General features: G+C 39.6%; 1 long non-coding RNA gene across 1 annotated transcript in view; it reads left to right on the forward strand.

Annotated features, from left to right (window-relative positions):
• LOC309630500 overlaps positions 1-8955 on the forward strand; it is a 141858-nt gene extending 132903 nt beyond the window's left edge. Inside the window, exon 5 of the long non-coding RNA XR_014245707.1 lies at positions 1846-8955. This is a non-coding gene — a long non-coding RNA (uncharacterized lncRNA). The remainder of the gene's footprint in view (positions 1-1845) is intronic.
• The last annotated feature ends 2608 nt before the right edge of the window (positions 8956-11563 follow it).

Raw genomic sequence — 11563 nt, forward strand, 5'->3', positions numbered from 1 at the left:
CATAGTGACAAACTTTGAATAGAGACCAAACCTTTAGGCACTAAGACCAGTAGCCTTGCCACCAAACCATGAGTCACACATGTTTCCAGGTATTGAGAAAATGGGTCTGCCATTCAGTATTTTGTTGAGGATCATCTACATGTTGAGCAATGGGCACTGTGCTAAGGGCTGGGATTAGAATGGTGAATAAATGTGTTACCTGCTCCCCATTTAACTCACTGTCTGGTTGATAACACAGTGATACTTATGCCGGAGAAGGTTCAGGATGGGAGGCTGATGCAGTGATGGGGATGTGATGAGTTATTTTAATGCACGTTAGTTTTGGACGTGCTGGATTTGATGTCTACATTTCATGTACATACAGATTGCCCCGTTCTCCCTGCAAAATACATGGACGTATTTATTTATGTATATGTGTAGGTTAAGCAAACCTTCCCTAGGTGTCTCTTCGGATAAGGGAAAGAGAGAAGTGTAAATAATGAGGAGAAGGTTTATCACATCCGTTAAAAATACCCTTCCTGAGTTTGTAGCAATGTGACCTCTGGCTTGTGGAAAAGAATATGAGGTTGTTTTACCAGATGGAACAAAGTTGCAGGTTTTTGACGTGATTTTTTTTTATCATTACTGAGATATATCTTTCTTCTGTAAAGTGTGTCTTGTCTCCAGGGTGGGTTATTTTTTTAGATTCTTCTGTCCTTTGGAAAGAGACAAAGCACAAAGGCAGTATTAGCTGTTTGCAGCCTATACTCTGTAAATTGGCTATTAGCCAGGTTTCCTCATAGAGATGGGCAGTGTGCCTTTGTCCTACCTTGCATCGGGAACAGGAAAATGAATTAACTTGGACATACTTTGGATGATTTTCAGCATGAAAACTGATATCAATAGGTTTAAAATGAATTTACTCTCTAAATACTTGGACTCAGCAAAGTTTAGATGAAAATACTTTGTGATGATTCAAAGACAGAACATTGAGAAATAATAAAATTAGAATCACTTCAGAGAATTTAAAGAGACACATTGAACAAAATACCTGTGGATGGAAGTGGACACAGCTCTGAATGTGACTGCTTGAATATACTTCTGAGAGATTTTTCTAGCTGTTAAAGAAAATTTTTATGTTGAGGAAGAGGTCTGGGGTTTTTTATATGCTCACATGATACAATCTACTTTTTTTTTTCTTCCCTCAAGTAAGGAAGCATAAACATCAAGGAAAAATTTGAAAACTGTAATATTTAATAATTTACTAATAGCAAAATATCTTCATAACTTTTACCATTTTAAGTATTGAATAATAAAAAATAGAATAGAGCCATGAAATCAAGTTCTATATGATTACAGAGAAGTAGAAATATTTTTACTTCTTTTGGTTTATAACTTGAATTTAAAATGAAAAAAGAAGAAACAGAAAGAAGAGGAAGAGGAGGAAAAGGGAAAGGGGAATATTTTGATAGATTTTTAAAATTCTTTTGAAGACTTTTTGTTTGTTTGTTTAGAGAAACAGGCACAATTTATCCTGATTTTGTGTACACCATATCAATTATTGTTAATATGATCTAGCAGGCTTTCTTTTCCATATTTAGACATTATGTTGGTATAGCTAATAATTCCCATAAAAGAAAAAAGTACCCTCATATTAAATGGGGTTGAAGTAACTTAACAAACGCTTATACAGTCACAAGTGGAACAGTTTGAAAAACACTGCTTATATTTCTTAATTATCGATATTTATTTATGAGAGTAATTCTCTGTTTACCAATTGTCATTAATCCTTACAGCTTTATGGTTTATGTGCTCCCTTAGGCATGAGGTAATGACTTTGGTTAACAAATTTTACTATTCCTACAGTTTTCTGGATTTGCCTTAGCAACTTGGCATTCTACAAAGTCATGAACTGAAGGAAAGTATTTTCCTGAGAAGAGAACTTACAACCGCCTAAAAGAACCATGACCACACGGTACATGATCAAAAACCGCAAAGAGTTTCTATCAATAACGAGGTAAATGGGAACCTCAGTGGTACAACTTAAGGGTAAGAAGTTCTGAGCAGACTCAGCGAGGACTTTATTGTCTGGGAGTTTGCAGTTCCAAGGGGAAATGAATGTATCTCTTCATTTCACTGTTCCCGGAGCCCTAATCACTGGTGAAAATAGTATATTCCATGAATTTATCAATATTTAACAATATTTCTCAAAGCAAGTTCACATGTTTAACAAGAAATACCCCTGAGTGCTGCTTAAACGTACTTATAGTTCTCTTATGAAGACAATTGGCAAAGACTTGTTATGCTCTGATTAGTTTATTAGTTCATTCTGGATCTGATAGAGAGTTTTGGGGCATTGTCTGTCAACTTGCAAGAAATTAGGACAGGAAATGCCTTTGAATTGTCTTTGCTCATTTAACCATGTCTCTGCAGACGTTCACTATTTTAATATGTCTTTTATTTGGAAAGTGCACTATTTGTGTAATCAATTAGAGATGTACAATTCTGAATAAATGGAGAAGTTTATAAGTAGATTAAAATGCTAAAGAGACATACTTCCCCTTCAAATGAGTGTCAACCTGCACATCAACATATGATTAATTCTGAGTATCAAAAGATCATTTCAGGCTCCCTAGTTAGTTCATGCAGTGATAATAAAAAATTACACAGTATATTGTTTACAAAGGCAGCCCATAATGATAGTTTAGCTTGTACTTAGGTTATTTACAAATGATCATAAATTACTTTTTCTGTAAGAATGGAAATATGAAAGAGTTGTTGCTTTAAGGATCAAATTACTTAAAATAATTCTGTAGAAATATTAGTGGTGTTTTCAAGAAGTGCAGTGCAAAACTCAACTCTCACTATTTTTTCTTTCCCCAACTCCTGTTTAATCTTGTTATTTTAATATGAATGAGTTAGTGAGATGGAAATACAGTGCAGTAAAAAGAGATTAGACTTTTGAGATAGATACAGGGCTGTGGCACTGGATAGCTCCAAGGGGTACCATTCATATAATAGGCTCTGTGAATGGCATTCCTGGAGTTGTGCAGTATACACCATGGCTCACCATACACAGTGGCCTTGTGGTAGAGTAATGTTGGAGACTTGATTAAATAGTGTTGGGCAAAGTTCTTGGCTCTCTTTGCACCTTCGTTTCCTTGTCTATAAACTGCAGATGATTTTACCTACCAGATGTGGTTCTTTTGTGAAGATGGGGTTTTACAAGGGTTTATTTCCATAACAGCACTTAACATAGTACCAAGCACATAGTAAGTGCTTAATAACTTAGCCCTGAAAGTAGGTAAATGAGATGAAATCTGACAAGTTGATTAAAAGAGGGGAAAAGATGATATTCACTTAGGGTCTACAACTTAAAAGAAAGGAAAAATGAAATCAGTCTGGAAAGGCAGCCTAAGCCTTTATGTGGCACCTGAGGTTTACTCCTTATACTGAATGCAGGCCTTAAGAGGGCAGGTGACACAGAATGGATATATGCATATTATCAGAAGTTTGAAACCTTCAAATATTTAAAACTAGCCCTGCTTATGTAACATGACAAACAGCAAAACTAAATCAGAGCGTTGGTGGTGCTTTCCATCTCAGTTTTAAAATTCTTTCAAAGTAATTCATTTTACTATTTCTGTTCCAATCCATTTTTTCTAAGTGCTTTAGCAAAGACTTTAATAATTAGCAATGCTACACCCATGTGTATGCATGCACACACTCAAATATGTGCACACACACCCCCTATAGATTTTGGATACTGAATTTAAAAATGTTAATTTCTATCATATAAACTTTAGACTTTTACAACAAAATATAAAGCAGAAATTGGAAATTGGTTTTCAGAAAAAGACATTACAACAAAGAAAAAAGATAGAAGAAAGTTTGTATAATTCAATATAATAGAAATAAAAGTGTAATGATAATTACTATAGCTATCAATCTTCAATAATTTGTGAAAAATCTAGCCTCAAATGCAATGAAGCTTTATAAGATTTGTGATTACAGAGTGTAAAATATAACAGATGCTACAATATTTAGATGCCTGCTGGCATTTACCTTTTTCTCTGCACAGTTCATTTCAACTATATGAAAATTTTATGTGCTATATAAAAGTAGAGAAAAAGAAATTTATTTGTAAAATAACCACAGGAGAATTGATGGTGCTTCAGCGATGTGGTATTTGATTCTCTTTGACCAGATGAACTATGTGAGAAAGTGGAGAATTTGATGATACAGTATTACTTTCAGTTTTCATATGGTGGAAGATGCGCAGGGCAAAAAATAACACTGGTGTTGAATTCAATTACTTTTTCTGTGGTGTTCAGAGCTGACTTTTTAAGATAGGAGCCCTATTGTTCACTGGAGAAATGGTTTTGCTTTGAGTATTGCAATGGAAAGGTATTGGCATTGGTGACTTTGGAGAAATGGCCAATGTTATATTTCAGAGGCAAGATACTTGGGGTGCAACATCTCATTTTTTAAAAACACATTTTACAGGTTATTAAATATTAGTCGTCTTCTTTAAAAAAAATCCTTTTGCTGTCTTACCTATGTTCACATTGTAAACATGATTTTAAATTCCAGATCCCCTAAAAAAAAACAAAACCTTAAACTGCCTACTTTTGAAGATTTATGTTCCCTCTTTTAAGAGGTTTATTTTAAAATTTCCCATTATATCATATACTTTATTTTCAGAAAAACCTTTTTATTGAGAAAATAATGAAAAAAAAAATTCTAGATCTTCAAACTAGAAACCTAGAAGTCATTCTTGGATACCTTTATCTCCATCTTCCCCCCATCCCCAAATCACTAACTTCTATCAATTTTTATCTTCTAGTATCCATTAAATCTGTCTGCTTCTCTCCATTACCACTTGTACTACTCTGCCTGGAATGATGGAAACATCTCTTATTCTCCCTGCATCTACATTTCTAAAGCAAATTCATTTTCCATAATGTTTCAAAATGTAAATCTGACCTTGTTCTACCTATATTTACTTCAAGGAATTCCCACTGATCTTAGAACGGAGACCAACATTCTCAGTACAGCCCACGAGCACTGAGTTGGCTTTGAAACAGCTGACTCTCAGCTGCATCTCCCCTGGCTCTCTGCAGTCTCCAGTCCTCTTCTACACTTCTAGGACCTGAAAGCCTTTATTATTATTTTTCAAAATTAGGAACTTCCCCCCTGCCAGCAGTACTTCAGATTGAAATTCATGCAACCTTGGATGTGCATAAAGGTGTGCCATGCACAATGGTGGTTTTATTTTTTATCATTGTTTTTTAAATAAATGTATTTATTTTATTTATTTTTATTTTTGGCTGCATTGGGTCTTCGTTGCTGCACGCGAGCTTTCTCTAGTTGGGGCGAGTGGGGGCTACTCTTCGCTGTGGTGCGCTGGCTTCTCACTGCAGTGGCTTCTCTTGTTGCGGAGCATGGGCTCTAGGCACGCGGGCTCAGTAGTTGTGGCTTGCGGGCTCTAGGGCGCAGGCTCAGTAGTTGTGGCGCATGGGCTTAGTTGCTCCGCAGCATGTGCGATCTTCCCAGGCCAGGGCTTGAACCCGTGTCCCCTGCACCGGCAGGCGGATTCTTAACCACTGCACCCCCAGGGAAGACCCCGCACTGGTAGTTTTAAAAGAGTCGGTTTCCAGGTCCACGACATCCACATGGATTTTTCTCCTATGAATGATCTGCCTCAAGAACGTCTGCAGGTGAGGCGTCCTGCTGCTTCTCCCCTCCATTCTCACTTTCACAGTCACTCTTTTGCTTTACAAACAAACAAAAGAAGGTGGACCTTTCATTCATTCTGATTCTTATTGTGGAACACTGCATCTCACTGTGGTTTTGATTTGCATTTCCCTGATGATTAGTGATGTTGAGCATCCTTTCAAATACCTATTGGCCACCTATTGGTTTGCCTTTTTTGGAGAAATGTCTATTCAGATCCTTTGCCCATTTTTAAAATGGGTTATTTGGGTTTTTTTTTTTTTTTTACTATTGAGTTGTAGGAGTTCCGTATAAATAAAGATAACAACCCCTTATCACATGTATGGTTTGCAAAATTTTTCTCCCATTCCATAGGCTGTCTTTTCTCTCTGTTAGATTGTTTCCTTTGCTACACAGCAAAGTTTGATATAGCCCTATTTACATATTTTTGCTTTCCTTGCCTGTGCTTTTGATGGTGTATCCATCTCTGAGAATATTGATAGTAGTATGTGTTTGTTTACATTTTCAGCTCTTTGCATGGTCTGCTGCTTCCAACTTGTTTTTGTTCAGTTCTTTCATTTCAGTCTTTCTTTTTCCTATCAAAGTCTTCCTCCACTGTTTTGTAACCCTTGATTGTCTGCTATATTTAAGACTAGGGGAAAGCTGTAGGAAGTTTTAAATGGGTGAGTGGGACTGATTGATTGTGGGACTCGCTATAAGAAAATGTGGTTTGGCTGCTTTCTTTTTTTTTTTGGCCCTGCCGTGCGGCAGGCAGGATGTTAGTTTCCTGACCAGGGATCGAACCCATGCCCTCTGCAGTGGAAGTGCGAAGTCCTAACCACTGGACTGCCAGGGAATTCACCATGGTTTGGCTACTGTATTGAGGAGCCCCTTATATTCATCTCTTTAGGACTTTTCTCTTGTGCTGGTCACATTCCCCAGGGAAGATCCATCCAGTCTCCTGCCTGCAGGATAAAGTCGAGGCTGCCAACGTTCCAGGAGCTGATGAAAAAAGAAGAGAGCTAGGGGGATGTCAGCCTTCAGTAAACATTCATCCCTTTAATATCCATTTCCAGTACTCTGCCTTAGAATGCATGGTGACTCAGAGACCCTCTGTTCAAGGCAAAAGCAAACTTCCAGCCCTCTGCCGGGGTGGGGATGAGGCAAAGTGGAAGAGGGGATCAGCTTCTGCTTCTTATGGAATTTTGGAACAATTCTCCTTATTTTAGTTCCCTCTCGTTCACTTCCACAATTGGAAGTACCTGATGCCACTAATTCCTGAGACTTTGGAGATCGTGTCATTTAAAAAATTGCCTTAATTTTTAGCTTTCAAATTTAGCAACCAGTTTTTTGTTTTGGCATTTTTGTTTCTGTTTTCTGCTTCAGTTCTCACACTCATTCTTCTGATTTCTAGACTGAAGAAGTGTATTGCCAGTCCCCCTTCTCTCTCACCCTCCTCGTCCTTATGAAATTAAACATGTTAAAATATATCTTTATGGTACTCTGTTGAGGTTTCAGGAGATAGTGCATTTATATATGTATGTATTCAATCTCCTGACTATTTGGAACCTTGCTTGTTTTTAAAATCCTTGTTTTTGTTGTCTTTCAGGGAAGAAAAGTGTGTGTGTGCATCCAAATCTGTCCATTTTTTTCAATATGTTTCTGAATTTTTTTTGAGAAGGCCTTCCTTATATCAAGGTTAAAACAATTCTATTTTTCTTAAGCTTTTACTCCTTCTGGAGCTTATTTTAGTCTATGAAATGAGGTAGAATCCAATTTTATTATTTTCAAAATGTCTCAACTCTGTTTTTTAAGCAGCTAATAATTTCCCAACTGATTTATAATGACATCTTTACCTTTAGAAAATTTTTATACAGTTTACAGATCCAGTTTTTGCTTTTTCTGTTTCACTTTCTGTTCTTCTGCCCAAATTGGATTTTTTTTTTTTTTTGGGCTCGCCGCATCTTGCAGGATGTTAGTTCCCCAACCAGGGATCAAACCCGGGCCCTTGCAGTGTAAATGCCGAGTCCTAACCACTGGACCACCAGGGAATTCCCTGGAACATTTTAAATTATTATGGTCTTATGGCATATTTTGATATCTGAAAGATTATTCCCCACATTTTCCTTTTTCAAAAAATTTTTTGGTCTTGCTTATTTCCATTAGTTGTATAGTTATGTATTTCCATTATTTAAAAAGTCATCCTATACTGTCTTTGAAATTAAAGATTATTTGGTCAAACAAGGAAATTAATAATCCAGAAGTATTGTGAGTTTTCTCTCTTTATTGTAATCTCCTTTCATGTCTTGCTTGGTTGTATAAGACCCTCTAATATTTCTTTTTCTTCATTTTATACTTTCATTGCTATTGTGAACATGCCAGAAAATGGCATAGACGGAGACAGAACCTTGCTTTGACTTTTCTTCAAAGCCTGGGCTCTAACATACTTCCCAGCCTCGTCTATACTGGGGTTTCTCAAACTTGGCCTTCATGAAAATCATAAGGCATGCTTTTAAAATACCTTTATGCCTAGTCCCACTCCCTAGAAGTTCTGATTTGATCAGCCTAGTCTGGGTCTGGAGTATTAGTATATTTTTAAAACTCCCCTGCAATGTCTGATGTTTGAACAAGCTTGAGAATCACTCCTCTATACCAGTAACTCTCAAACTTTGCATACATTAGAATCATCTGGAAAGCTTTTAAAAAAGCAATGAAACAACAACAGCAATAAAAAACAGATGCACACACTGCACACCACAAAAATTACTTTAGAATTTTTGGGGTGGGTCCTAGGCAGCAGGATTTTAAAAAATCTCCAGTTGATCCCAATGGGCAGCCAGGTGTGAGAACCACTGCCCACCTCTTGCAACTCAAATGGTGGTGGTCCAAGGACCAGTAAAATCAGCATCACCTATGAGCCTGTTAGATGTATAGCATCTGAGTCCCAACCCCAGACCTATGGAATCAAAATCTGAGAGTGAACGAGATGCGCCAGGTGATTTGTATGCACCTTCAAGTTTGAGGCACACTGCCACATACAATACTATCAATAAATGTGTTCCCAAACTTGCCTGAACATTCAACTCAATTCAGGAGTTTTTTAAAATGCTGTTGCAAGGCCTTAGACTAGATTAATTGGATCAGTACCTTCAGGAGATGGGCCGTAGGCATAAAAATTTTTTTTAAAAATTCTTCAGGTGATTATGAGGTGAAGCCAAGTTATACCCGTGGACCTATATATTAAGGCTACCACGTTTGATGTCATTTATCATTTAATAAAAGTAACATGCATGTGACTCTTCTCTGCACAATCAGTCATTAAAAAAGGTGTTTCTGGAGACTGCAGCCAAGAGAGCTCACCTCCTCTCACGAGCACACCAAAAGCACAACTATCTGCAGAGCAGCCATTGATGAAAAAGACTGGAACCTACCAGAAGAGATCTTCTACAGCTAAAGACATAAAGAAGGAACCAAAACGAGACAGGTAGGAGGGGTAGACTCGTGATATCGTCAAATCCCATACCCCCCCAGGTGGCTGACCCACAAATGGGAGAAAAATTCTATTGCAGAGTTTCTCCCATAGGAGCGTGAGTTCTGAGCCCCACGTCAGGCTCCCCAGCCTGGGGGTCCAGCACCAGGAAGAGGAGCCCCCAGAGCACGTGGCTTTGAAGGCCAGCAGGGCTTAACTGCAGGAGCCCCACAGGACTGGGGAGAACAGAGACTTCACTCTTAAAGGGTGCACACAAAATCTCACGTGCACTGGGACCCAGGGCAAAAGGAGTAATTTGATGGGAGCCTGGGCTGGGCCTACCTGCTGGTCTTGGAGGGTCTCCTGGGGAGGTGAGGGGGTGAGGGAGGCTGCAGCTCACTCTGGGGACGAAGACACTGGTGTTGGACATATGGGGGGGATATTCAGCCACGTGAACACTGCTGCTGACATCTTGGATCATTAGCTCCAAGACCTGGCCCTACCCAACAGCCTGCAAATGATAGCGCTGGGACGCCTCAGGCCCAACAACTACCTGGGCAGGGACACAGCCCCACCCATCAGCAGACAGGCTGCCTAAAGACTAAAGACCCCGTAGCCACCTCTGGGCTCTAGCCCAGACACAGCCCAGCCCACCAGAGGGCCAAGACCCAGCTCCACCCACCAGTAGACAGGCACTGGCCCCTCCCACCAGGAAGCCAGATCAAGCCTCTAGACCAGCCTCATCCACCAGGGGGCAGACACCAGAAGCAAGAAAACTACAATCCCACAGTGCAGGCCAGACCCTAGCCTAGGACCAGTTGGGCCCTGGCCTGGCCAACTAACAGGCCAAGGCAACCTGTGGGACACCCCAGACCCCAGACCCAACTGTATCAGGAACCAACCCCTCCCCCGATGCCCCCTGCAACAAGCTGAAGTGAGCTCTGGATCCCTGGACCCTGCAGCCGGACTCTAGGAACCAGTTGTCTGCACTAACCTCAGGATCTGGCTTCACCAGCAAGTGAGTGGGCAACAGCCCCAGACTCTTCTGGACCCTGACTCTGCTCACCAGTGAGCCAGCACTAGCCCCTGGGCCCCCTAGGATTCTGCAACCAGCCACCTAGTGACCAGGCCCCACTAAACATCAGCCAGAAGCATCTGCACAAGGCAGGGCCTGGCAACTAACCACTAACCAGGCCAGGGGCTTACCAGCCTGTCCAGTTAGCCCACTACAACAGAAGGACCCACGTAGCTCTCTTAGGGGGAACCCCTAGAGCATAGAGCTTGGGTGACGACAGGGGAGTGCACTGCTGGGCTGCACAGGACACCTCCTACAGAGGCCACTTCTCCAAGGTGGAGAAGCGTAACTAACCTACCACAGACATAAAAACACAGATAGAAATCTAGACAAAATGAGGCATCAGAGGAATATGTTTCAGCCAGAAGAACAAGATAAAACCTCAGAAGAACTAAGTGAAGTGGAGATAAGCAGTCTACCAGAGAAAGAGTTCAGAGTACTGGTCATAAAGATGATTGATCAAGGAAAGTGGGAGGAGAATGGATACACAGAGCGAGAAGTTAGAAGTTTTTAATAAAGAGAAGATATAAAGAGCAACCGAACAGAAATGAAGAATACAATAACTGAAATAAAAAATACTCTGGAAGGAATAAATAGTAGATTAAATGATTCAGAAGCATGGATCAGTGAGCAGGAAGACAGAGTAGTTGAAATCACTACTGCAGAACAGAAAAAAGAGTGAAAAGAAATGAGGACGGTATGAGACCTCTGGGACGACATCAAGTGCACTAATACTTGCATTATAAGGGTCCCAGAAAAAAGAAAAGAGAGAGAAAGGGCCCGAGAAAAATATTTGAAGAGACAATAGCTGTAAACCTCCCTAACCTGAGAAAGGAAATAATCACCCAAGTCCAGGAAGCAGGGAGAGTCCCATAGAGGATCAACCCAAAGAGGAACACACCAAGACACATTGTAATCAAAATGACAAAAATTAAAGAGGGAATACTAAAAGCAGCAAGGGAAAACAACAAATAACATACAAGGGAACTCCCATAAGACTATCAGTTGATTTTTCAGCAGAAACTGCAGGTTAGAAGGGAGTGGCACAATGTATCTAAAGTGATGAAAGGGAAAAACCTACAACCAAAAATACTACAACCAAACCTACCAAAATACCAGCAAGACTCTCATTCAGATTTGATGGAGAAATCAAAAGCTTTACAGACAAGCAAAAGCTAAAAGAATTCAGCACCACCAAACCAGCTTTGCAAGAAATGTTAAAGGAACTTCTCTAGGCAAAAAAGAAAAGACCACAACTAGAATTAAGAAAATTGCAGAATGAAAAAGCAGTAAAGGCAAACATATAGTAAAGGTAGGTAATCATC

The sequence above is a fragment of the Balaenoptera borealis genome, assembly GCF_965194805.1.
Source record: "Balaenoptera borealis genome assembly, chromosome: 6".
In the NCBI taxonomy this organism is placed as follows: Eukaryota; Metazoa; Chordata; class Mammalia; order Artiodactyla; family Balaenopteridae; genus Balaenoptera; species Balaenoptera borealis.